At 33.3% G+C, this 26,703-nt stretch overlaps 1 protein-coding gene and 1 long non-coding RNA gene across 3 annotated transcripts in view; one reads left to right on the forward strand and one right to left on the reverse strand.

Moving 5' to 3' along the window:
* Arhgap15 (Rho GTPase activating protein 15) overlaps positions 1 to 26,703 on the forward strand; it is a 591,785-nt gene that overhangs the window by 264,955 nt on the left and 300,127 nt on the right. The gene's annotated exons all lie outside the window — the stretch shown is intronic.
* LOC144365533 (uncharacterized) overlaps positions 1 to 26,703 on the reverse strand; it is a 40,587-nt gene that overhangs the window by 12,205 nt on the left and 1,679 nt on the right. Inside the window, exon 2 of the long non-coding RNA XR_013424067.1 lies at positions 24,310 to 24,360. This is a non-coding gene — a long non-coding RNA (uncharacterized LOC144365533). The remainder of the gene's footprint in view (positions 1 to 24,309; positions 24,361 to 26,703) is intronic.

A 26,703-nucleotide genomic window follows, 5' to 3' on the forward strand; every position in this document is an offset into this window, starting at 1 on the left:
CAAGTAGAGATTAAGCTGCTTCAATGCTGGGTTTCTGCATTTGTGAGGAATGGAGCATTTCTGGTTTGTTCTCTACTTTAAGGCATAATCCTTCAGGGTCCTTGCTGAAGGCCTTGAGGCCCCTCTATCTTGGTGAATATGAACTTCAATTTTTTTGTGAGACTGCTCTAAACTCTGATGAATGTCTCAGTGTACATCCATAACTTTTAAAAACAGAATGTGTCAAGGGAAGAAACAAGATCAAATTATAAGTGCACCCCTCTGGGCTTCCATTCCCTTTGAAATTTTGCTTCATATGCTTTCTGTACCATTCTCTGGATCCTTTCTTTTTGGAATTCCAATTACATATTTCTCAGATCTTTTAACTTTACTCCCAATAAATTTCAGTTCTTTTTTTTTTCAATGTTTTCAAATAGAAGTGTGTGGGATGGGAGGTTCTAGCAGAAAGCTCATCTGGAAGTAGATAACCATTGCTAGCATTTTTTTGTTTAATAATAATAATAATAATAATAATAATAATAGAATAGAATACAGGGCTGGGGCTGGGGCTCAAGGATAGAGTGCTCACCTAGCACATTTGATCCTCAGCACCACATTAAAAATAAATAAATAAATAAAGGTATTTTGTCCATCTACAACAAAATACATCAATAAATAAAACAGAATATGCAGTAGGTTTTCAAGAAATATTTATCTTTTTAATTCATATATTTAGAAAATATACAAATAAATAATAAAGATAAGAGGGATTAAATTTAAAAATTAAAATAAATCCAAAGAAAATTATATAAAATATTTAGCTAAAAATAAAAGCAGAGAATGAGAAAATCATAAATGTTGCAATTTTGTCAGCAAAATTGCAGCTTGTTTCTTAAAAAAATAAGTGATAAATTTTAAAATATTTGACAATTCTAAAAAAAGTGAAATTAGGACTGCTAAAATTGAAAAAGTGACTACCAATAAGAAATAACTTACATGAAAATTTGAAAAAAAGACCTAGTTAATAACTCAGAAAATCAAGATGAAAGGAATTGTTTTTTAGGAAAATTTAAACTTCCAGATTAACTCAAGAAATTAAAAACCTGAATATAGAACTTTTTCTGGAAGACATTTTAAAAGAAATGAAGTATCTGTGTCTTAAAAAGTACCTGGAACACTTTTTATAGAAGCATATCCACAGACTTTTCAATATAGAGCAGTCTCCATTTTGTATAAATTTCCTTGTAGAAATATGAAAAGCTTATTCATATATTTGTGATTGCGTCATAACCTTAAAACAATAAAACATGGGGGGCACCAAAAAGAAAATTACTGGCAGGTCAAGCAAAATTATGGTATGATGTTAATCAAATCCTATTGACTAAGTAAAATATTTATTTCAAGAGTCCATATAATACCTTAATGAGAAAATCAGTTTTCTACAGCATTACTACAATACATTAAAGGAGAAACACCATATGATGATGTCATTCAATGTTTTAAAAATAAGCTTTTGTTAAAATTCAATATCTGATTCTAAAAAGTAGTGTGCAAACAATAGACATAGATTATTCTGGAAAAATAAACTGACATATATGAATATAAAATGAAAAAAACACTGAATAAGTAATAGAAAAGAAATGGCAGTTAGGAAAATATGTATTTACAAGAAGGACAAATACAACACACCCTTAGAGAAAAAGAAACATACCAATATATAACTGGAAAATAATTATAAAAAATGAAATAATTAAATATTTCTAATAAGCTATAGAATGGAGACTTAACATCACTAAGTGGGAATTGTAACCTTAAATGGGACACCTATCATATTGGTAAACACTAAAAAGATTGATAATGTCCAGTTTTAATAGAGTGTTGGAGAAAGGGATTCTCATTCATTGTTAGTGTAATTGCAGTTTTAGAGTCGAGTCAGCCAGAATTTATTAAAATTAAGTGTCCATTATATTTGATCCTGTTCTTCCACTTTTGAGAATCTATCATATGATTGCACATATATATATATATATATATATATATATATATATGTGTGTGTGTGTGTGTGTGTGTGTGTGTGTGTGTGTGTGTGAAGTGTTGGTTGTAACATTTACTTTTCATAGTGTAATAATTATATTAAATGTATCCAAGTTAAATATCTGTTTATAGGAAGTTTGTAAATAAAGGTATATTTATTGTATGAACATTTAAGTATTGAGAAACAATGTATGCAAATGTGAGGATCTTTGTATAATTGTTGATATCATGTAAACATATGTCAGTTTTTAAGTCATCTAAGAAGTGACTCAAAGGAAAATTTGGCTTAGGAGAAATCATTTAAATCGTTAGGGTAATAGCAAGAAAAGCTAAGATGTTGAGGAATTAAGAGAAGAACAAGAAAAGAGATTGTCATGATAGAGGATTGGTTTTTCTATAACTAAAAGATTTTCTATAACTAAATAGGATTTGATAGAGATAATGGTAATGCGGTAAAAAATGTGAAAAAAATGAAATTTTGCTTTAAAAAGAATATTTCTATACTCATCACTTTTTTCCCCCTAGATCACCCGTTTCTATGATTAGGTAGAGTTGAAAGAACAAAACCAAAAATTCTGACACTTGCTAGTTATGATTAACTCACTTTTCTTAGATATAACCTCTTGGAAAGTCTGCCCTCCCATGTCTCCTTTCCAAGATGGGATCTAGGTTTAAAAAGAGAAGGAGAAGGAGAAGGAGAAGGAGAAGGAGAAGGAGGAGAAGACTTAGTCTCATAGCAAATAAGACAATGACTTGTATTTTTAATGTTTTTTATTTATTCAGTAAATACTGAGTACAGTCATGGGATGCTTAACTACAGGCACATGTTCTAGTTATGTGTCATGAAGTGTCTTTAAGTACAAACATATAGAGTGGACTCACAAAACTAAGATGGCTATGATGTCATGAGACCATATAATCTTAGGGGACCACCATTGTATATGCTGTCTGCCTCTGACTCATCTATCCTTCTGGGGCACATAACTGTACTTACTATAGCTATACTCCATTCAGGGTCCTGGGGACACTGCAGTAAATAAGGAGGAAACAGTGCTGCCCTTGTGGAATTTACCTTCCAGGGAGAGTCATTGCTGGTTTACTCTATCATGACTGGTCTAGGTACTGATGAGTTTGTAGCACCAGATAGTAAAGTGACTTGTCCAAAATTCAAGCTTGTGTACAACAGGCACAGATCCAAGTGAAGAGTTATCAGCAGAGCCTACATGTTCATACTTGAGCTATCTCGTCTCAAGCTAAACAGCCTTATCTTCGTTTGTACTCAAACTTTCAGACTCTTGTTTTATGAGACATTATCAGAATATAAAAGAAATTATAGCAATACTTTCACGTTTTGAGAATGGGATATGATGTATTCAAATGATGTAATATTTCATGACTACTAAAAAGTTGGTTTATGAAGAATTTATAGTAAGTTGATAAACAGATTTTTTTGGAGAAAGGTAAACTCCTGAATCTACAATTACATGACAGTTTTGCAGCTACTGACAGAGGTTTTATGTGCAATGATTTTTATAAAACACTCAGATCAATAGGAATGGTGCCCTTTTGAGTATTGATAGCGCTTTTTTTTTCTTTTTTCTTTTTTTTTTTTTTTTACACTGGGGATTGAACCTAGGGGTGCAACATCCCAAACCAATTTTATATTTTACTTCGAGACAGGATCTTGCTAAATTGCTTAGGGCCTCACTAACGTGCTAAGAGATTCTCCTGTCTCAGCCTCCCAAGCTGCTGCTATTACAGGTTGGCACCATGCCTGGCTGAGAGTTCTATTTTTCATTATTAAAAAATGAACACGTTTTTGGATTAAATTACTCTAATAGACCTTGTTAGCTTAGAGTCATTTACAGACATTGTGCATTGTTCATTTTAGAATTGTTTGCCATAACGAATAGTGAGTTCCTTCATTCAGGATGTTGATATCAGGCCGTGTGTTAATTAATGCAGTAGAAAAAATGCTCTCCATTTACTTGTTCTAAGCCTTTTTTTTTTTTCCTCTTTCGAATCATAGTTTCTCTTTTACTCTAAAATACACATTGCCCTCAAGTTGTTTTTGTTTTTCATGCCTCTTTGAAAATTGTGTTCCAAACACCTATGAAAAATTGTGTCTATATAAATAAAACTATAAATGTCTACTATGTGATATATGCAAAACATTAAAATTGGGAACTATACTTCATATTTAAAGAAGTTTTACCATTTGCAAAATTTTCATTTTCCTTAAGTTAGTATAGAATTATCAAAATTCTTGTAGGATATTCTAGGAAAAGAGAATAAATACTCAAACTCATTTAAAAAATTTAGTGTCAAAAATAGTTTTCCCCAATTTTTTTTTCAAAGGAGTAACAAGGAGAAAACATGCCCTTTGATATTTAGAAAAAAAATTAAAGAAAAAAGGTTGAAATAATATAAATCAAGAGAAAGGTCATGTGACTATACAAAGATATCTCCAAAAGACCATGCAGCTAAACAATGACAGGAAATCACAAACCAGCATAAAAGGGAAGGATTATCCAATATATAGTTCTCTATAACAAATTTATTTTTTAGAAAAAAAATCAAAATAATATATACTCAAACACTCATAAAGCAAACCCAAGAAGAATTTAGGATGCAAATGTAAAAATATATTAAAAAGTAATGGGGAAATATGAGTTAAAATCTGATATCTGGATAAGTGAATCAGTTCTAAGAACTAAAATATAGATCAGAAAAACCATAAGGAACAATAAGTAAATTTTACAATGTAAAATAAAAATGGCATATTTATATATAAATAATTACATTAAAAGCTTTCTTCAAAATAAATTAGGAAGATATATGAATTAATTAACCCTAGGTTAGTAAACTTACTAAAGTCTTCATTCTAATAAATATTAGTAATACTAAAATTAAAAATATTAAAGAACAATAGCAACAACTTCTAAGAAGAAAAAAAGCAAATGTTTAATTACAAAAGAAAAGCTACTAAACAAAAAATAATTTCTACAAAATTTATGAAGTATACAGTTTTTATTACTTAAAATAAATATATTATTTTAAAAGAGTTCATTCTTGAATTTCGATGAGACAATGAAACTTTGTCAGTTTTTCTAGAAAGTAATTAGTAATGCGTTTCAGAAGCCTTTCAAAATTGTATTATTTGACCTAGCAATTCTCTTTCCAAGAATTTATTGTAAAAAACAAATCAGAAATTTTAACAAAAAGTCATGCAGTGTGGACTCATTTATCAGACAAAAAAATGGGAACAAGTATATTATGGAAAAATAGGAAGACAAATATATTACAGTTAATCTCTATGGCAGAATGTTATGGTGCCATTAAAATGATGCTCGCAAAGAATAATTCTCAGAAAAACCTTCAAGATATAATGATAAAAATACCAATAAGATACAATAATTTATATATAATTTCAACTGTGTATGATTTATATATAACATGCATAGTATGTGCATTTAAAATGTCTGGAAAGAAATATATTAAATGTTAAGAAGGCTATATTTTAGGAATGTGATTAGATGTGGTTTTAGTTTTATTTTACATGTTATGATTTTGCATATTTTATAATGTTCATTTGTGTTTGTAATTAGAAATAGTTTGTTTTTCCATATTTTCTCAGAACAATAGTATTATACCAATGTCTGAAAAAATAATTGCAGAAAAATATTATCCCTTCATTTAACTGTTTAGAAAGCTTCTCCTAAAAGAATGACATGATAATTAAAATTCCAGACCTTAGACAGCAGGTTTAGGGAATTAGTTTGTCACCCAAAGAGGCTTCTTAACGTTCCTCGAATCACACTACATAGCAATTGACAATACTGCCAATATAAGCTTTAAGTTCAGGTCAGCATATGGATACTGAAGTCTCACTTATGGGAAATGTGGGAAAATGCAGTTCATCAATATGTAAAAGGAGTACCCAGGCTTCTCCAAGGCAGTGGCAATTTTAGAATACAGTAATGATAATGGACTATGTAGAAGAGACTCAATTTACTCATTTACTCATTTTGTTTTTTGAGCCTAAGAATTTTGGACAAGAATGAAATGGGGAAAGAGAGGGGAAAATAGAATGTGGATAACCCAAAGCACAATATCAGTATGGCCATCAACCAGAATTATAGTGTTGTGCAAGATGGCACAGAAGATCAGATTAACTGACAAAAATTTCATTGTATTTCTAAGATACACCAGGTCCATTTTATCTGCCTCTGCCATTGTATCATCTGGGTTACATTATGACAGTGATCTGTTCCACATAGAGCATAATTCTTTGGTAATTCTGGTACATGTAGGATGAATAAGACTTACTCTAGTTATCATTGTTGTGAGTGCTCTATGAAAGCCATGATATATTGGAAGCTTCTGCCATGGTTTACCAAGAGGCCTTCAGGTCAACTTTTAAATCTTACCATCTTAGGGCCTCAAGGGACCCACCTTTTTTTGGTTTTGCTCAAGATCTCCTCTATGGTATTTGCCTGACATCATGGGAGCAGAAGGGTATCTGCTGATGGCAAGGAGGAGACCATGAAGTCATATTCTCTGATGATGTTTATTCTACATCTGTGATTTGTGTCCTACAATGCTCCTGGGACTTAAACCACATGTGCAGTATTTGCATTAATGGGAACTTGAGAAGGAGAGGCCATAACACTATTAAAATGTTTAGCTTTCGCTCTCCCATCACACAGACACATGCTAATAACTACTCCCAGACCTTGTATCATGGTGCTGCAGGATGTGATGTAGAGTGCACTCATTGTTTCGATACAAGGGACTTAAAAACAAATAGCTGCCATCTCTGCCTCTGATAGTTTGCCAGGCTTTTAACTTCTTTGGTTTTCCCCCCTTCTGATCCTGGTGAGGTATCTCAAATGTATTCCAAACAACACATTACCCCAAGTCTTTGTTTCTTCTTTTATAAGGAAACCCTTGCTTTAAGGTATATTTAGAAAACCCAGGGTCTACGCCAAATTCCAAAGAACCACATCCTAATTCTACTTTAAAATGGCAGGAAATGACTTAGTGCAGAATCCCCCACACAGGGTTATTGATCATCCTGGACTATTAGTCAAAATTGTGACAAATATTCTGGAAACTTACTGCAGGTTTAAACATCAACTCTTACATTTGAGAACATTTTGAAGCATCTTAGACAGACAAAAGACAGAGACAGAGAAAGTGCCAAGGAACAGAGTTTGAAGATTACATCTTTCATTACTCCCAAGTAGTATCTGTCAAATCATATTTAAGACCCTTTATGGGGTCACAAAATCAATTTAGTGAGTCAAGTATATCATTTTTTTTTAAATTAAACAATGAAATAATAAAATAGATTAGAATAGGACATATCAAATTATATCATATTTATTAAAATAAAAGTATGAAATTTTTAAAAAATTATTTAATGTATGTGCACATATATACACATGTTGTATGTACATATATATATATAATGAACATATAAACAGATGGGAAATACACACATACATGTTGTGTGTGTGTGTGTGTGTGTGTGTGTGTGTGTGTGTGTGTATCTAAGAGGGAAAAAAAAGATGCCGAGAGAAAGACAAAGAGAAAAGAGGATAGAGGTACTAGTTGGCAATGTAAATATATTTCTTACCATGGATGATAGCCAAAAGCATTTGAAAGCCAGATTATGCCTCCAGGGCAATGGCTTCTTTGATTTTGGAATAAATTCTTCCCTTAGTGCCTCCTCCATCTGCTTTTAGGTAAATTCACAAGCTGCATATAAACTTAATCTAATTAAATCTCAAACTTGTAAAGAAAAATGTTGTGGATGAAACCCAGTAAAATGTAGATCCAATGCTGTAAGCCATTCATCAAGGGTAGCAGATTACAAGTTCAGTGCTGGTTCTTATGATAGAAAAACATTCTCCTTAATGTCCTACTCCTCAGGAATGATAAATGGCATAATAGTTCACAGTGAGCCTCAGAAGTTGGGAGAGAAACTCACTGTATTATAGATTGTTAGGTATCATTCATTCAAGGACTAAGATTATTGCTTGATTCTTGGCATCAGGAATAATCCAGTTAATAACAATGGAATCATCTTGATCTAGCAAGCACAAGACAAACAAAAACTAGAGTTGGGAATGCTACTATGGAAAAGATTTGAGCTGATAATATTGGAAGGAATTGTAGCTGCTGGACAGAAAACAGAGCCTAAAAAGTAAGATAATAGAATATAGTCCAGGCTGTTCAAGTTCGGGTGTGAGTTCCAACTAGAAATAACAAGAACATTTTAACAGGCCAGTTGGATAATCACTGAATGCGCTGGCATGGCTCATTTTCAGATGCTCTTATAACCAGGCTGCCTTGAATGCAAGCACGAATTAGTCTTTGATTACATGTGTTGTAATTTAGATGGGTGAGGCAGATGGAAGGTGGATTTAAAATACTGGGATAAGTGGCAGTGAGGATCAGGGAGATGCTCAGCAGAGCCGGAGTTCCTGAAGGGGAACAAACAAAACGAACCTCCACCAAGAGTAAGTCAAATTATCCCTGATCAGAGATAGTGTGAATCTGTACTTAGAAAACCCTGAAGACTCTACCAAAAAAAACTCTCAGAACTGGTGAATTCAGCAAAGTATCAGGATACAAAATCGATATACAAAAATCAGTAGCCTTTTTATACACCAGTAATTAATTCCCTGAAAAGGAAATCAGCAAAGCAACCCTTCATTCACAAAAGCCTGGAAATAAATAAATAAACAATATTCCTAGGGGGAAAAAAACCTATCAAAGGAGGTGAAAGAGCTCTACAATGAAAATCATAAAACATTTTAGAAATAAATTGAAGAAAACAATAAAAGATGGATACCCAACTTCAGGAATTGGGAGAATTGGTATTCTTCAAATGGCCATATTGAGAAAGCCATCTACAGATTTAACACAACTCCTATCAAAAATATCAGTGACTATATTTAAAAAAATAATCCTAAAACCTCACGAAAACATACATACACAAAAAAATCTCAAATAGTCAAAGTGATCCTAAGCTATGATGGAGGCATCAAAATACCTGATTCAAATTATACTGAAGATTCACAGTAACAAAATATCATGGTATTGTCATAAAAACAGACATGCAAACTAATGGAATAGAATAGAGGACCCCAAAATAAACCTGCACATCTAAGCCATCTAATTCTGAACAAGGTACCAAAATTCTATGTGGAAGAAAAGCCTATTCAACAAATGAGTACTGGGAAAACAGGATATCCACATGGAGGAGATTGAAATTAGACCTCTATGTCTCACCCTGTACAAAAATAAACTCAAAGTAGATCAAAGGCCTTAACATAACACCTGAAACTTTGAAACCAATAGGGAAACACTTCAAGATATTTATTGGCCTAGCGATGATTTCCTGAATGGGAAGGGCTCCAGTAGCCTAGGAGAATAAAGCAAGAATTGACAAATGGGATTGTATCAAGTTAAAAAGCTTCTACACAGCAAAAGAAACAATCAACAAATGAACAAACACCTGTAAAATGGGAGAAAATCTTTATCAGCTACTCATCTGACAGAGGATTAATATCCAGAATATGTAAGAATTCAAACCCAGGTACAGTGGCACACACCTGTAATCCCAGCTACTTGGGAGGCTAAAACTGGAGGATTACAGATTCAAGGCCAGCCTCTGCAATTTAGCAAGACCTTGATTAAAAATAAAAAATCTAGAACAGTCTGAGGTTGTAGCTCAGTGATAGATGGTCCCTCAATCAATCTTTATACTCAAAAAAAGAAAGGCACAAAAATTTTTAAAACAAAGGAACTAGTACTCCAAATAGAAAAAGGCAAATTATCTGAAAAAATAATTCCAAAAAAAGTACAAATGACCAATAAATACCTGAAAAAAACCCTCACAATCTTTAGCTATTAGGGAAATGCAAATCAAAATTACATTAGAAGTTCATCACACCTCAGACAGAATGACTATTATTAAAAATAATGGTTTTTCTTGTTTTTTTTAAGAAAAATAATTTTATTTTTAAATAATGTGAGAAGAATGTTGTGTACTTCTACTCACTATATAGTAGTTAAAATTAAGGCAAATTGCTGCCTGTAGCTTCAAAGGGATTCACTAGTTCTTGTCATACCCAAACATATTTGTTTATTATTGATTTTTTTAAAAAATTAAATGACAGCAGAATGTATTACAATTCTTATTACATGTATACAGCACAATTTTTCATATCTCTAGTTGTATATAAAGTATGTTGACATCAATTTGTGTCTTCAAACATGTATTTTGGTAATGATGTCCATCATATTCCATCATCCTTACTAATCCTCTGCCTCCTCCCTTCCCCTCCTACCCCTCTGCCCTATCTAGAATTCATCTATTCCTCCTATGCTCTCCCTCCCTACCCTATTATCAGTCAGCCTCCTTATATCAGAGAAAACATTGGCATTTGGTTTTTGGGGATTGGCTAACTACACTTAGCATTATCTTCTCCAACGCCATCCATTTACTGAAAATGCCATGGTTTTATTCTCTTCTATTGCTGAGTAAAATTCCATTGTGTATATATGCCACATTTTTTATTCATTCATCCACTTAGGTATCTAGGTTGACTCCACAGTTCAGCAATTGTGAACTGTGCTACTATAACATTGATATGGCTGTGTCCACGTAGTATGCTGTTTTTAAGTCTTTGGGGTATAAACCAAGGAGAGGGATAGATGGGTCAAATGGTGGTTCCATTCCAGATTTCTAAGGAATTTTCATACTGCTTTACATGTTGACTGCACCAATTTACAGTCCCACCAGCCATGTATGAGTATACCATTTTCCCCACATCCTTGTCAACACTTATTGTTGTTTGTCTTCATAATAGCTGCCATTCTGACTGGAGTGAGATGATATTTTAGAGTAGTTTTGATTTGTATTTCTCTAATTGCTAGAGATGATGAACATTTTTTCATATATTTGTTGACTGATTGTATATCCACTTCTGAGAAGTGTCTGTTCAGGTCCTTGGCCCATTTGTTGATTCAGTTATTTGTTTTTTTGGTGCTTAGCTTTTTGAGTTCTTTATATACCCTAGAGATTATCTGATGTGTGAGGGCTAAAACTTTGCTCCCAGAATGTAGGCCCTCTGTTCACCTCATAGATTGTTTCTTTTGCTGAGAAGAAACTTTTTAGCTTGATTCCATTCCATTTATTGATTCTTGGTTTTAATTCTTGCACTATAGAAGTCTTATTAAGGAAGTTGGGGCCTAATCCTACATGATGAAGATTAGGGACTACTTTTTCTTCTGTTAGACGAAGAGTCTCTGGTTTAATTTCTAGGTCCTTGATCCACTTTGAGCTGAGTTTTGTACATGGTGAGAGACGGGGGTTTAATTTCATTTTCTTGCATATGAATTTCCAGTTTTCCCAGCACCATTTGTTGAAGATGCTATCTTTTCTCCAATGCATGTTTTTGGCATGTTTGTCTAATGTAAGATAATTGTAATTTTTTGGGTTAGTCTCTGTGTCCTATATTCTGTACCATTGGTCTACCAATCTGTTTTGGTGTCAGTACCATGCTGTTTTTGTTACTATTGCTCTGTAGTATAGTTTAAGGTCTGGTATAGTGGCATCACTATACTTTACTCTATACTTTATTATGCTTTACTCTTCCTGCTAAGGATTGCTTTTGCTATTTTGGGTCTCCTATTTTTCCAGATGAATTTCATGATTGCTTTTTCTATTTCTATGAGTAATGTCATTGGAATTTTTATCAGAATTGCATTAAATCTGTATAGTGTTTTTGGTAGTATGCTCATTTTGATAATATTAATTCTGCCTATCCAAGAGCCAGGTAGATCTTTCCATCTTCTAAGGTCTTCTTTGATTTTTTTTTAGGGTTCTGTAGTTTTCATTGTATAGATATTTCACCTCTTTCATTAAGTTGATTCCCAAGTATCTTATTTTTTTTTTGAGGTTATTGTAAATGGGGTAGTTTTTCTCATTTCCTTCTCAGAGCATTTGTCACTGATAAGCAGAAATGCCTTTGATTTATGAGTGTTGATTTTATATCCTGCTACTTTGCTGAATTCATTTACTAGTTCTAGAATTTTTCTGATGGAGATTTTTCTATGACGATATGATAGAATCATATGGTCAGCAAATAATGCTAATTTAAGTTCTTCTTTTTCTATACATATCCCTTTAATTTTTTTCATCTGTCTAATTGCTCTAGCCAGTGTTTCAAGAACTATGTTGAATAGAAGTGGTGAAAGAGGGCATCCCTGTCTTGTTCCAGTTTTTAGCAGAAATGCCTTTAATTTGCTCCATTTAGAATGATGTTGGCCTGATAGCCTTTATGATGTTGAGATATGTTCCTGCCAAGAATCTTGTATTGATAATGAACACTAAAAATAATGTTAAAAATAATAAAAGAATATTATTAAAAATAACATTAAAAATAATAATAGTAATAAAGCCTACTGAAAATGTGGAAAGGAAGAAATGCTTATAAACTCTTAGTAGAAATGTAAATTAGTATAGACACTATGGAAAATAGTATGGAGGTTCCTCAAAAACTAAATAAAACTACCATGTGATCTGGTACTACCACTCCTCCGTATTTATCCAAAAGAAATTAAGTCTGTGTGCAAAAGAGATATCTGTATATCAGTATTTATTATAGTACTGTTCATAGTAGAAAAAACATGTAATCAGCCTAAGTGACTGTCAACAAAGAAAATAAGATATATATATATATATACATATATATATATATATATGGAGTATTATTCAGTCATAAAGAAGAATGAGATCATTTCATTTGTAGGTATACGGATTGAACTAGAAACATTATGTCAAACAAATTATACAGACACAGAAAAATAAATATCACATTTTTAGGACTAGGAAGAGGACCAGAGGGGAAGGGAGTAGGAAAAGCGAAAGAATAGAAGGGAGGGTGGACATGATGAAAGCATAGTATTTCCATGTATGGAAATGTCACAGTGAAACCCATTAAGTTGTATAATTAATATTCAATAATTATAATTTTAAAAGGAAATATAGCTAAGCTAAGCTGAAATGTGTTGTAAGTTTAAAATATTACATTTTGGAAACTACAAAAATGTAAACTATCTCATTAATAATTTTTAGAATGTCTATATATTTAATTGATAATTTTTAAAGTACATTGAGATAAATACATGAGTAAAGTTAAAAAATAAACACCACTGTTAGCTGAAAGTGTCTGATATACTAGGTAAGACAACAGAAATTGTACTTGTCTCGTCCAGGAACCAGAAGAGAACACAGTTTCAAATGTGAGCTTTGGTGAAGACAGGATATGGATGACCAGTGATTTGAAACTTCCAGGGCCTGAGATCATGTAAAGTCACCTTGGTAGGAGTAAAATGTCTCCATTCAAATGAAAAGCCTGACATCTATAATTGAAGACCAAGAAGCAAGTTTCCCAAGCTGTGTGAAAAGAGGGGCAAAATGAACCCAAGAAAGCACGGGATACCCTAAAAGAGGCATTCTCTGTCAGAGGGAAACGGTGTCACCTTTTCAGATAGATGCTTTGGTGCAACCTCAGAGGATAGTGCCATGTTGACCATAGTTGAAGTTACAATGCAGAGTCAGCTATAAGAGGATGTTTGCCCTCTTCTGACACTGTTGTGTGGTTCTGCTCACAGGTATGCTCAGGGATCAGTCGTTACCAAATAAAACTTGCTTTCTAAATTTCAGGGTCATTTTGTTTACTGGACACCATAACTCTGTAGTATTAACCTAAGCCAACTGAGCTATCTTTCAATCTATAATCCTTTATTGAGAGCCTGTAGTGTTACAGGTAGTCAGCCAAGCACAGAACACAGGGTCTTTTTCATCGGGGAGCTTACAGTGCAGGGAGAGTTGGGTGAGAAGTTAGAAAAATACAATGGTGACATGTACACCAGTGAAAAATCAGTTCAGACTTCTGGAGGGGACATCACATATTTAGACTTCTGGAGAGTTTAAAGACTTTTCTGAATAGATGATGTCTGAGTAGTTTCTTTTAATAGGAGAAGGAGCTTGCAAAATCCATGTGGTTGTCAATGAATCATCAATCAGTCAAATAATTAAAACAATAATTTAAATGTTCACTAGGTGCCAGATACTGTGCTGTTCTTCTCCTGGATTATCTTTCATATAGCCCTTGCAATTTTCTGCTGAAGTAGGTACTATTGTTTTTCTCAGATTAAGGTGAGAATATTAAAACTCAAAGGTTCTAAATAACTTTCTCAAAGATATACAGTTAATAAGTGGAAGAAATGAAAATGCCAAAGACAAAATTATGAGGTTTCAAATTAGGAGTTTACTAATGAGTAGATATAGAGAATGGATTGTATCAATACCAACCAGCCATAAAGAGATCAGAGGAGAAGTCGTGGTGGCCTGAAATGGAATAGAGGAGGAGACACAAATTAGGGATTTATCAGTTTATAAATCTGTTATTAAAAAGAAAACAACAGGAGTCATACTGTCACTTAAGAATGCAACTTGAAGTACGAAGACTCATATTTTAGGAAAGAATGCTGAGAAACACCTCCATTTACGAGGAGAGAAGAGAAGCAAGCCCACAGAGACCTTAGGAACAGCCTCTCAATGTCCTCTAGAAATGTCATAGTCTTTCCTTCCTGTGAGACTTTGTACAAGCTGCTTTTCTCATCGGTGTTATCATCTTCTCCCTCCTTTTCTTCTGATAAACCTCATCTGATCTTTTAAGATCCTTCTCCAACATTCTTCCCTGAGCATTCTCTTCTATCCCCCACCAAAATAGGTTTGTTCCATAAAATCTATTACATGTCCCATCTTGATCATGATTCAATTGTTATTTTCTAGCTGTTTTCCCACTCTGGTCTTATATGTCACACTAATTATAAGCTTCTTAAGAGCAAGGGTCACTGATAAATTTTTCTGGTATATCTCACAGTTCTAGAATTGGACCCATGGTAGGTATTCACTATCATGTAAAGATCAGTGGTTGTTGAATGACTCCCCAGTGTTGTGTGCAAAAGAGTGATTCATAGGTTCCAATAAATGCAAAATAGACCTGGTTCACACCTATTGTCCCAGTGTAGTTATTAATAGTGCCTTTTTGCTATCAAAACTGACACCATTTGGACAGTAAATTATATATGGTCACCCTATAGATAGTATAATCAACATGTATTTTTATGTCTAATATTTTTAAATGATAATATTTCCAAAATAGGTATCAATTTTTCTTTGGGAGTAAGGCATGTTAAGGTGTTTTGGCACATGCTTAATATGGAGTGATGTGTCATTCCAGATGTCTTCATTATTAGGTGGTCGCCTGTTGCTCAATTGACAGATGTCATCGTTTATTATATGATCACAGGGGCTTAGTTTTTTAAAGAACCATTAAATTCCCTCCTATTTTTCCAAGTGTGTGTGTGTGTGTGTGTGTGTGTGTGTGTGTGTGTGTTAAACTTTATATGCCACTCTATATGAAATGTATCATATGTATTATATACTTCTAATCCAGCATTTTAGAAATTTTAAGTACTTTTTCATATTTGTTTTAAGGGCAACCATTTTGAGTAAAGAGTAAGGGGATTTTCCCAATAGTTGGAATTATAATTTTTGTATGTTTTCGGGAAAAAATTTCAACATTTTCATTTATTTAATGGAAAGAGTTAATCTATCCTCCTTAATGAACAATGATCAAATAAAGAGTAAAAAAAATAGATTATTAAACTTGATTAAATATAATTTCAAAATTATCTGAAATCAATAGTACAGTTTTACATTTACTTCTGATTACGTAGTTTGGATTCTAGACAATACAAATTCAGGAGTTGATCCCTAAGTCCCCATCTAATACTTCTTCTCTGTTAAGATCCTGCAGTTAGGCAGCAGGGAAGGAACTAAATACCATTCTTTTTTGTGACCCACACACTCTAAAGGACCATTCCCAGTTCCCTCATTTCCCAGGACAAAATAGCATGAGCCCTGTGGGAGTAGTTTATATGTGCCTTGGCTAAACTGTGTTTACTAGCACAGCACAGAGGTGCTCTGTTTGTCTCAGAAAATAGTTATAAATCACACTTCTTCCCATCATAAATATGCATTTATCTTTAGAATATATCACCAACTGAGTCATTTTGATGTAAATATTGCACCTCTTAAATATAATGATGATAATAGAGGCTGTGAATCCACAGATTTGCACAAGTACTCTCTTTTCAATAACTGAAAATATTTAAATAACAGAAGCTTTAACATCCTATGGGGAGTGTCAGACAGACATGTCAACAGAGTAGGACCTACAGAAGTTGTGACTATTTTCTCATTAATGAATAAAACACTCATCAGCTCTTGTCAGGAAATGACAGTGCATTCTATGTTGGTGTGTTCCAGCTACATTGTAACCAGTAGCCTGGAAGTGACTGATAGCTTCTTACCTCCTTCTAGCTCTGTCATCACAACCCAAGGGCTCCATGGCAAAGGGTTGGCAACAATAGAAGGTAGTCTAGCCCCTGTAGATTTACTCCTTTAGTCAGAAGTCCTGCTGTAGTCTTCCAGCTTTCTGAGACTGGTCAAGAGACATACATTTGGTAGGAGGTGCTAAAGTTCTCAGAAACTATACCTTCTGGGTGGTATTCTGGTGGCACTGCCATTCTTTACTCCTTGGCATCCTTGTTTGGAAACTGATTGGCTGTAATTTTACTTGAAGATTAAAGCACAGATTTTTATATGTATCTTCTGTTCTCTGAATGTAAAAATTATAAAATACACCTACATTCACTCCTAAGTGGCAGTATTGTAATTCAGCAGATTTCTATTTTTCTCTGAAACCTGGAGTGGAACTATCTTGAGCCGGAAGGCATTCAAGCTGCTGTTTTTCCCTTAGCTGTATTTCTCTATAAGCATCTAATTGTTTCGGAAAATGATGTACAGTATGCAAAAACCTGAATCTGATGCAAATAAGTCTGTATGGCACTAAAGCAAACAGGTGTTCTCATTAATGTAAGTAGACATGGAACAATTCTTGAATGTTTTATAAACACTCAAAACCATTGCCAAATATGTTACAATAGTATAGATGTACTTACATATTGCAACAACTTTTATTCTTATTGTGCAACCTCAGCACTTATTAAGAGAAAGACTTGTGTGATTAATAATCTAGTGGCAACATTTCTTTCTTCTGCTTAAATCACTGTATTTTAAAAATTAGCTATCTAAAAAAATTATTATTAACATAACTACTGACACTTTCCTACATAGTTTGTTTATTAGTATTATCAGTTCTTTAGTAAAATTAATGACTGCAACATTCACAGATCAGCAATAAACACCTTTGTCCATTGAGAGTCTCTAAATAAATTTCTACCATTAACTCAGGTATTAACTCTTTAAAATTTCGAATCTGTGATCAATCGTCCATACTGTCAATTCTCAAGTAGAAAGTTCCAAATATAGGGTTATATTTGGATGGTGTAGTATAAATTATCCCAACATAACACATGGGTGGCTTTGGAGTATAATCAAGAACATAATATTCTATGGACATGCATTGAAATACAGACAACTCTTGGTTTCTCCTGGCCCTTCAAGTTTGTAATCCTGTTTTCTGAAGTCCAGGTCTTGTTGGTACATGGAAAAATACAGTCTTCAGGTGACTGTACTCAATCTTCACAATTGTTTGCCTCTTCTACTCTGATGAATTATGATCAATAGATGTCAAATGTATTAGCTACATTACATGAAAGAATGAAATTGTATTTCAGCCTTCAAATTTTTATTATAATGGAAAATTAGTTGAATGTATTATGCCATATCAAGCAAGAGAATAGTATGCACTCACTAAATGAATGAGATAGGTAAGGTTTATGTATTTATAATTTTCTCAGTGTTCCTATGTGTGGGTTATTCATCAACAGCAGTCAAATACCATTGGCCTCAAGGTTACTTTAGCATAGTAGGGGAATGGAAAAATCAACAGTGCATTGCAATGTAGACCAATTTGTGCTGTGACAAAGGGAAGTAGGATAGCATGAGGGCATTTTGGGAGTTTCACAGAAGCCTTTACTGAAAAGGTGACATCTAACTTGATTTAAAAGATTTAATAGAGGAAGTCAGAGGGTTCTAGGCAGCAGAAATGATGTGCTCTAAGGGAAGAAATGAAAATTAGTATAGGACAGCTGGGGAACAAAAAGATTTTCAGTATGACTGGATTGTAGAGATGTAGAGGAAAATATGGAACAGGGGAGCTGCAGAGCAGGTAGGTGCCAGAGCACACAGGGTCTGGCAGGCCTAATTAAAGAGTTTGCACTTCACTGCAACAGCTGTGGGGAACCTCAGAATGATATCAAGCAGAGAAATGGGATGATCAGTTCCAAATTTCAGAGAGATCACTTTGGCTGCAATATAGAGTATGGAATAGAAAAGACAACATGGATGAGACAGTGGAAAAAGCAAAGGGATTTTAACTAAATCCTTGTAGGTGATGATGTATTTAAATAGTTAAATTCAGAAAAGATTTCATAAGTGCTGTGTTACCTTTTTGTTGCTATAACCAAAATATCCAATAAGAACAGCTTAGAGGAGGAAAGATTTATTTTTGGCTCAAGATTTCAGAGAATTCAGTTCACATTTGCCACTCCATTGCTTGAACATAAGGTGAGGCAAACCCTCATGGTGGAAGGGCATGGCAGAGGAGCATTGCCCAGCTCATAGAAGCTTGGTACTGGAAATAGAGGAAGGGACCAGGGACATGATATAGTCTTCAAAGGTATGCCCCCAATGATCTACTTTCTCCAACCCATGCTGCATCTGCCTGTAATTTTCATTAATCCATCAAATGAATGAATTAATTGATGATAGAGCCTCCATGATCCAATCATTCCCTAAAAGTCCCACTTCTTAACATTGCTATACTGGGGACAACCAAGCTTTAAATATTTGAGACTTTGAGGGACATTCTAGATCCATACCATAAAGTATTATATTTTTCATTAAAATATAAACATATACACAATGTTTATTAATGTATCCAAAAGGTATGGAAGGACAGACAACAGTTCAGTACATTATGGGGGAAAAAGGGATTCTGCATTTATGTTAAGACTTTTGAATTTTAAAAAAATCCTCAAATTAGATTTATTTAAATAATGATAATAATAATAATATCATTTCAATTTGATAAGGATGGAGGTAGCATATGCCCAAATTTCATCTAACTAGATGAGTAATTGTGTACAGTGACTAAAGTTCAGGATAGAAGTGACAGCAGGAATATCTGACCAGTGGATACCAGGAGGCACAGACCTCAGATGATGTATTTATCTGGAGACAATTGCTCCTTCCAAGTTTCAAAATTAACATTAAGAGTCATAAAACTCTATTCTGACATCTTTTTACAACAACTGCTTAGATTAGTCACTTTTTCAGTCACTTTTCATATGAGCACCACAGGCAAAAGTTTGGGTGTAGCTGCCTGCAAAACTGTGGAAACTGCTAAACTATCTACTAATTACTTGGATAGTATTCTTTCATGAATATTGAGAAGACTCTTTCTCAGTACTTAAAATATTTTAGCACAGATAAAAGAATGAACACAAGTTTTTGTTTGCTTGTTCATCTGAAAAAAAAATTGAGTGTAGACATTTCATTAATAAACAGAAAGGTAGAATCGGCAAATGACATGGGGTGTAAATGTTCATTATAGGCCCAAATTTTATTATGCAGAATAAATCTCCGAAATAAGAATGCATGGACCAAATTATTTGGATGTCAAAGGTACAGCTCAATTTCAATTAAAAACCATGTTTTTTTTAAAGGTTGGCCCTAAACCTTATATTTCAGAATGCTCTTGAGATCTGTCGTGTACATAGCTCAACATTTGTTTACTTTCCATTAAATAAGAAATTGCTTACATGGGCAGGTTATGTTGATATGATGACACCACTGAGGTTTCCAATAAATGTACATGCAAATCAATCAACCCAAACACATTGAAAACATATCCAATAAACATCTGGAAACTAATGAACGCACATTTGTTAACACAGGGGGAGTTGTGGAAATGCAGGATCCATTGGTGGCCCAGCTTATTTAGTAGCATGTGGATTTAGGAACATTTCACAGAGTCAGAAGAAACAGGGTAATTATAACATAAGGTTCAACATCTTTAGATATGTAGAACATTTTCCGTTGCTTAAAACAAATATTCCCTAAGAAAATATAAAACATTTTTCTGACTTGCAAAGTTTTTGCAGTCTATCATTTAAATTACTTAAATAAAGGGAGCTTTACTGCTCCCCAAAGCTGAGAATATAACACCCTCCATGCATATTAGCTTGATCTTCTTGACAGACCAGAGAAGTGTTTGTGTGTGCCAATTAAAACAAAAATGGGTCCCTAGTGGCTTGTTCCTCACACAACTTCTGAAGACTGCTATCATTGTTTGCTGGGGTAACCCTGGATAAGGCTGCTATCCAAAGTAAACAAACTTTTCAAAACTTTCATGACAGATGGGGGCTACAAATGCATTTTAATAAGGAGTTGCCAAAACAACTTTTTTTGATAATCAGTATATATTTATTTAACATCTAGCAACATTGGGAACACAAGGCAGTTACTTTCTCACAAAATGCTTTAACAAATAACATTTTTGGAAAGACAAAATGAAGACCTTTTACTTCAAGCTAGCTTTATGTTAACTTTGCTCTGAAATTTAAAAAAAAAATGTGAGGAGTTATTTAAGCAAGCTGTAAATTTTAGACAGCAGTGCAACCTGATAATGTAATTCCTATGGCGGCCATTAAACACCTTTGGAAACAAGTAAGATAACTATTAATATAAACATGAACATCTTCATTTTATCAGATATATCAAATGTAGAGTGATGCAAGATGAAAACAATGTGAATTTGGGTTTTTTAAGCATTATTGTTTGATTTTATGTTTCGATATCTCACTATAATGTAGCCAAAATATATATCCATATTTTATGCTGTGAGTATTAAATAAAGATATGGCCAAAATTAATAACATAAAAATAACTCATATTCACATCAAATAATTATATTTTGACATAACTTTTTATTTCTACTTAATTTAATACAAATGTAATGATTTCATCATGAAGTCCAAAGTATCTCCAAATATAATAATAATTAAATTCCATTCCCCTTATCCACTTATTTCTAAAACCATTGTAGCCATATCACCTAACATGTTTTAGGATTCTTTGGACATTTGGTAAATTTTATTATATATTTCCTACATACAGTTTCAGTTTCATTAGGATAGAATAACTTCTTAGATTTTCAGTCACAGACTGATTCTAAGCAAATTATGAAAAATATTTGTTCAAATATAGGATTATTTTAGTCCTTTTTAGGATTTGAATACTTTTTTATTTAGATGCCTCAATTCTGCCTGATGCTTTTTTTTTTTTCCATAGCAAGGGAATGGTTGTTTTGGAAAAAGAAAAGAAAGAAAAATGTCAGAATAGGGATGTTAGGTGATTTTCAAAAATTCTGCTGTCTTTACCATAACACCAAGGAATTAACAACTTTGTCTAAAGTCAATATTCGAAATCGCACAACTGAAACCAAATCATCATGGCCTTTTCCCATATACATACACACAGTCCTTAACTGTATACACTGTTTGCTGAGAACTCATGAACTTGAAATCAGTATCTTTGTAATTTCTTAATTCTGTCATTTAAATGATGCCAATTTGATACAATGGCATTCTTGTTTTCCTCATTTTCTTCATTTGCAAAATTACTTTATGACAGTGGAAGGAAGCTGCATTTGGAGAATGTTTATTATGTGCTTTGAGATCATTAAGGCTGATATCACTTTGCATAACAAGTGATGGTATTCATATCCTTAATATGCTAAAGTTCTGATACAATCAGCCTTTAAAGAATAAGATATCATGACCAGCAGTATATATATAATTTCATGATGTAAATGTGACAACAGTAATTACTCCCTCCTCTGAAATCTTGACATGAGAGTTGTTTGCACCACTCACACTTAGTCTTACTCTAAGCCATTTTATATTGTTATTTATGTTTATATGCATATGTCTTATTTATTCAAACAGATTGTGAATTGTTGAGGTTGGGAGTTGTTAGCTTCTAACAATGTGCTTGGACTTAATGGATGCTGAATTAGTCCTTGTTGATGATCATGGGATTAGGGGGATGATCAGTCATGAACATATCCTCTCACAGAATTATCTGTGGAATTTATTTTTCAATTGGAAGGGTAGTATATCAAAGAGAAGGGAGCACAATGTCATTCATCATCTCTTGCATCTTTGGTAATCTCATAATGTATATTTGAGGTCAACTGGAAAGGAAGAAGTCAACAATATTTACCACTCAAATATTTTGCTGATGAGGCATCTATCCATAGCATAAATTAATCCATTGAGCATTATATCCATTTGGTTATTATATATAAAAAACTGGCATTGTCTAAATTAAAATATTGCAATGTTTAGTCTGTGAAGCTGTGGATAGTTTTAATTTGAGTCTTTGTAATTTTTATTTTTCCATTCTCTACAATAAATTTATATTATTCTTATAATCAGGAAAAAGGTGTTCTACAAAGGATTTGTACCAATTCTAAAAAATAAATCTTTGAAAATTTTAATAGTATAAATGCCATTTTACAAAATAGCTTCTCATTTAAATAAAAATCTAAGACCACAAAATCTTACCACTGCAATGCATATTGGCAAAATAATACTTAATTGGCAATATTACAAATATAAATACTACTCTTAAAATTACAGTGATTATAAATCTAAACACTATTCTTAAAAATATTTTAAAATTCTTTCAATTAACACAAAAATAATCAATTTAATTTAAATCTTTTTTTTTCCTCTATACCTCTTATTTGATATATTGGAGCTTGCATATCCTTGTCTCCATTCAGGGGAACCACAAGGACACAAACCAAGTTTCCAAGCCAAAGAGAAACTATTGTTGTTAATACCAAAAAAAGCTTTAACAGACATGTCTAAAATTCTGTAGGTTTTTCAGTGGATATACTTATATAATTCCTGGTATGTATTAATCTTTACCACATGCACCTCAGATAGAGCATTAATCTCCAGGATATTTAAAGAACTCAAAAAAACTTAAAACCAAAAAGCAAATAACCCAATCAGTAAATGGGCTAAGGAACTGAACAGACACTTCAAAGCAAAAGAAATACAATCAATCAATAAATTTGTGAAAAAATGTTCAACATCTCTAGAAAAGATGAAATGCAAATCAAAACTACTCTTCATATTTCACCTCACTTCAGTTAGAATGGCAATTATCAAAAATACCAGCAACAATAAATGTTGGCTAGGATGTGGGGGTGGGGTGGGGAAGATAAACTCATACATTGCTAGTGGGGCTGCAAATTGGTGCAACCATTATGGAAAGCAGTATGGAGATTCCTAAGAGAACTTGGAATGGAACCACCAATTGACCCAGCTAGCCCACTCCTTGGTTTATACCCAAAGGACTTAAAATCAGAATACTACAGTGACACATCCATATCAATGTTTAAAACTTCGGTGTCCTTCAACAGATGAATGATAAAGAAAATGCAGTATATATATATATAATGGAATATTACTCAGCCTTACAGAACAATGAAATTATGGCATTTGCGGTTAAATGCATGGAGCTGAAGAATATCATGATAAACAAACTAAGCCAATCCCCCCAAAACTAAAGGCCAAATGTTTTCTCTGATATGTGGATACTCATTTACAATAAGGGTTGGGGAGCTAGGGAATAATATAGTTACTTTGGATTTGGCAGAGGGAAGTGAAGGAAGGGGAATGGATAGGGGGTCAGAAAAATAGTTGAATGAATCAGATATCACTACCCTGTGTACATATATGACTATATGACCAGTGTGAATCTACATCATGTACAACCAGAAGAATGAGAAGCCATACTCTATTTATGTATGACGTGTCAAAGTGCATTATAGTGTCATGTATAACTAATTAGAACAAATAAAAAAAGAGAAAGATAATTTAAAATAAATTAAGTGGTCCCAATTTAGAGTAAAAAAAGTTTGACATAAATTTCCCCAGACAAGTACTCAAAGATATTTATTATTGACAACATTAGCACACTTTGTTAAGGCTGCTCTGATGCCCTGATATATCCCTTAAAATATGATCCAATGGAGATGGCATAAGAAGTTTTGCTAAAGTAGGCTTCTAAGCAAAATGGAGACCAGCAGCTCTTACCTAAACCCATTGTTTTCTGTAAGTTCTTCCTTCATTGCCTCACTCCAGCATCTGCCATGTAAGCAAAACATGATTTAGGAAGAGTACATTAGCATGGCTAATATCATATACTTTATCCCTGTTATTAGTATTGTATCATTTTATGTTGTCATCATATGTTGTCAATCATAAGTTTCAGTCAAAGTTCACATTCCTTACTAGTGACATTTTTTCCTCAAGAGTGTTAAAAATTCAATTGTTCAAAGTGCAAATATGATTCAGCAAACCATGTATCGGAAATCCTAAAGAGGTAATGTAAAAATGTGGATTGAAAGCCCTGAATTAAATGGACTTTACCAGTCAGAGATTCTGAAACTACTTTCCTGTGAGTGACTGGAATAGAGCAGAACAAAGTCAATTACTGAGTGTAATTAAGAAGTGGATGCATTTAAACTGTAGAGAGCAGTAGCAGACTTCTCCAGACTGCCTAGTAACTCAAAAGATTAGTGGGAAGACAGAGGAAAGGATGTGAACTGGATTTCTCTGGCAGTATGATTTGAGTGAATTGCATTTGTATAGTCCCCTCATCTCGCTTCCCAAAATGAATTTATAAATCACTGATTATGTACGATTAATGTAATAATATACATGGACAAAGAAACTTTCAAAATAACATTTGCTTCTGATTGTGTTATCAGTAAAAGATTCCCTTTGTATTGCATAGTATGCACCAAAAATGCAAATGCATTGCTGAACTACTTATATTTTATCACACTTTGAATTTACTAGGCCAAAAACTGAACTATGTTGGCTCTCTCATAAACCCTCACAATACAGTAAATCTAATTATGTTTGTTTCTTGTACTTTAAAAATGTTGCTCCTTTTTATAATTTTAATAATGGCTTATTTATACTGTCAGAGAATTTTTATATTAGATTGTACAGTGTGTTTGGACTAAATTCATTTCTGTGTATAATTACAAATTATGGCATATAGTATATTCATAATCAAAATATTTAAACTTAGGATAAAGGTAGAGGTCAAGGACATTACTAGCTTTCTTGGGTTATTTAGAAATGACCTTATATTTTTAGATTTCTCCTTCTGAGGCAACATTTTAAAAAGTAAATATTCAGGACTTTATTTAAGTAAGGAATATTGTAGTGGTGTTCAGATAATTAGGCAAACATCAGCTTAGCTGTCTTTTACTGTATACATAAAACAGAGGACTATTTTGAGCCATCCCAAATCTTAAATGCATTTTTATTTTTAAAGAGAGTGATTGGCCCCAGTAATCTGCCAAATTCTAGTGTGAGTAATTAAATCCTATTATTTTCTAATATTTCACTTCTTATAATTGCATATGCTTTGGACAGCTCTTTTTACTGTAGAAGGGGCCAGGCTTGATAGGGGAACTCACATCACTCAAGCAGAGATGCTTTGCAATACAGAGTAATGTTGCATCTTCATAGATGTTTTATGAAAAATAAATGAAAAATGAGTATATGTGCACATGTGCCATCAAAAATTTCTTAAAAACGCCAAGACATTCTCTTTAAATGTTGCCATAAGAATCACAGAAAACTTCAGAGTAAGCCATTTGGGGTAATAATTGTCACTTTAATCATAGAGTTTTAAAGATGGCCTCAAGCACGATTTGTGATTTTCTGAACTGGTGCCACATTTCAGCATTCACCTCCTATTTAGAGCAAGCAAGGCTGAGAAGAGGTGACTTGCTCCTGATTGAGTATTCTGAAATGCCAGTCCTCTCAACCTCTGAAGCCTTGCTTGATGTGTGACAGTAGTTGGGAAATGTTCATCTTCCTCTTGCAACAAAAAAGTCAATAATACAAAGGGAAAATCTTCACAGTTCAGATTGATGGCCTCATACAAAAAGCGTGTCCACACCCACTCTAATCAAATTCTCCTCAAAGGAGCCCTTTATGTGTGAAATCAAGAGCATTCCTCTGTTTCTATAGGGTCACATCCTTCTGTCACAATTCTGGGGAGAAAAAAGATTCACTACAGTGAAAAATGTATAGTTGCATGCTAAGAAGCACTGCCAACTACTTAACAGCACTGAGAGAAGGGACGCAGGATGTTCACTTGAGAAATACCCTCTAGGAGAGGTTCAAAGATGTAAATGAACTCTTATTGTAACATACTCCTTTTGTGGGGAAATTGGCTCTTTATTACTTTCCTATAGATCTTTATGATAGGAAAATAGAAACAGCCTAATGGTATTCATCCGTATGACCTTTTAGAAAAGTCTGCATTAGTCTCTTCGGTAAATAATCTGTTTTAGAACCCTCCATAAAAGGAAATCAAATATAGAGATACTATTAGATTTGAAAAAGACAAACAGGAAAGAGCCCGAAGTGCAGAATGAATTCTGACACACCCGGTTACATTTT

The sequence above is a fragment of the Ictidomys tridecemlineatus genome, chromosome 7 (assembly GCF_052094955.1).
Source record: "Ictidomys tridecemlineatus isolate mIctTri1 chromosome 7, mIctTri1.hap1, whole genome shotgun sequence".
NCBI classification, from domain to species: Eukaryota; Metazoa; Chordata; class Mammalia; order Rodentia; family Sciuridae; genus Ictidomys; species Ictidomys tridecemlineatus.